The 1,957-nt window shown below is 33.1% G+C and overlaps 1 long non-coding RNA gene across 1 annotated transcript; it reads right to left on the minus strand.

Moving 5' to 3' along the window:
• Positions 1–1,143: 1,143 nt before the first annotated feature.
• On the minus strand, positions 1,144–1,842 carry LOC109590532 (uncharacterized). Its single transcript, XR_002189369.1, has 3 exons — positions 1,799–1,842; positions 1,651–1,739; positions 1,144–1,434 (listed from the first exon to the last, which is right to left on the minus strand). It is a non-coding gene; the product is annotated as an uncharacterized LOC109590532 (long non-coding RNA).
• Between the last annotated feature and the right edge of the window lie 115 nt (positions 1,843–1,957).

Raw genomic sequence — 1,957 nt, forward strand, 5'->3', positions numbered from 1 at the left:
GCCTTAAAAGTACTCTGAGAGCAGAGGAATGAACTGAAGCTGATCTTAAAATCCTTAACTTACTGTAACATTCGGAGTTGTCATCATAGCAAGACATGCTGTGACCTTGATGCCTAAACTCTACAGTATCATCATCACTATCAATATTATGAGATTCGAAAAATCTTTTGGCATACCTTTCAGTATTGCAACCATGATCAATGGTATATAAATAGTCCATCAGCACATTGATGGGTTTTTTAAATACATCAAAAATTTCCAGAATAACATTAATTTCAAGATCATTCAGTTGCTTGCAATTATTAGTGCATTTCCATTGTTTAGATTTCGCTCCACTCTTTAAACAATGGAATTCAGCAAAATGGCACTGACCGTAACAATCAACAGGAATAGGTGTTTTGTCACATTTCCTGTCAATTTCAATATCACTACATTCATCATGCAAATCAGATAAAGCAGAACCTTGTTTTAATGCACAGGCAGCTTTGTGCTTTCCTTTTAATTGAGCAGAGGAACTTTTACCACACTTCAATTTTGTGTACTTGTAGGCTGTTTCATAAAAGTATGGTTCTCCACTAGCTACATGGCAACCATCACCAAAGTCAGTGAGGCTTGCTGCTTCACAATTCTTGACTTTAAATATAGCTTTATAAAATTGTGAAACTTGTTCTTGTCTTTGTTCTATTGCAAAGTTTACAAGTTTTGTAGCTGCGTATCTACAGGCAGTATTAAACAAGGCAGTAGGAGAAAGTTTTTGAGCAAAAGGATAGTTATTCTGAAAATGATACACAACTTGAGTTTCTACTGCCCGAAGTTCAAGTTTTAATATCCTCAAATATCTATAAACTTCAAATTTCTTTGGTTTTCTCAAAATATATCTAGACTTTCTGGCAGCTCTTATTTTATCACATCTTTTTCTATAATATGCTCTATTCTGCCTCTTTTTCAGCAAGGGATTAGAAAGTCTCTTTGCTCTAGCATAAAGTGTAGCTGCAAATCTTTTCTTGTAAGGATTTGCCAAATATTTACATCTTTTTTTACTTCTTATTTGAAACCAATTTTTCCAGTAATACAAGCTTACCATCATCCTTTTTCGGGGGCGGTTTTTATTGAAATTACTTTTAACTTGGGCTCGTTTTCTCAGTTTTTTTTCCTTCATTTTTTGCTGCCTGGTGAGTTTTTGTTTCTTTCTTATAATATTATGATTACTACCATTACCACTAGTACTATCTGAAGCACAATTACTTTTATCAAGAGCAATTTTATTACTATCATGAGCAAAGACATTAATATCATCATCACCTAAACTGCTAGGAGCACTATCAGACTTGATCATATGGGCCTCATCACTATCAATTTTAACCTTCTTTTGCTGATATTCCTTGTGCTCCGAGCAGATTTGGGATATTTTCTTTTCCGAGGCATTATAGTAAACTAATGAGTAGAAACAAAACCATGAAAGTAACGGAATGGGAAACACAGTATTAGTGGAAAAATGAAATCAGTAACTCAGTATTGTTTATTTTGCATTGCTAACAGAGCTAAAACTTCATTGTTTATTATACATTGCTAACAGAGCTATAACTTCATTGTTTTAATTCATGCTTTACTCATCATAGTCTATTCAAAATTAGAGTCTATTTCCCTTACTTAAAGAGAGTGAAAGTGAATTAAACAGTACTGATGGTAGAGGAAAAAATTCACAGGAGAATAAATAGAGAACTTGAAGAATGAAATAACTAATGATATAAAAAATGATATATTAGTGACAGCGGCATTTAAATTAATTTTGTCTGACTTGAAGAGATGAATAGAGTTAGTGAAGCTGAATTAAGGTCAGTAATGTAGGCCGAAACACTGGAGACATTAAAAGTGGAAGACTTAAATATAATAGAAGATATGCGTGCTAAGTTATTCATAGCTTTTAAGTACCGTATATCCAACCCACACAGTAAAT

Source organism: Amphimedon queenslandica, unplaced genomic scaffold (assembly GCF_000090795.2).
Source record: "Amphimedon queenslandica unplaced genomic scaffold, v1.1 AMPQUscaffold_9888, whole genome shotgun sequence".
Lineage (NCBI taxonomy): Eukaryota > Metazoa > Porifera > Demospongiae > Haplosclerida > Niphatidae > Amphimedon > Amphimedon queenslandica.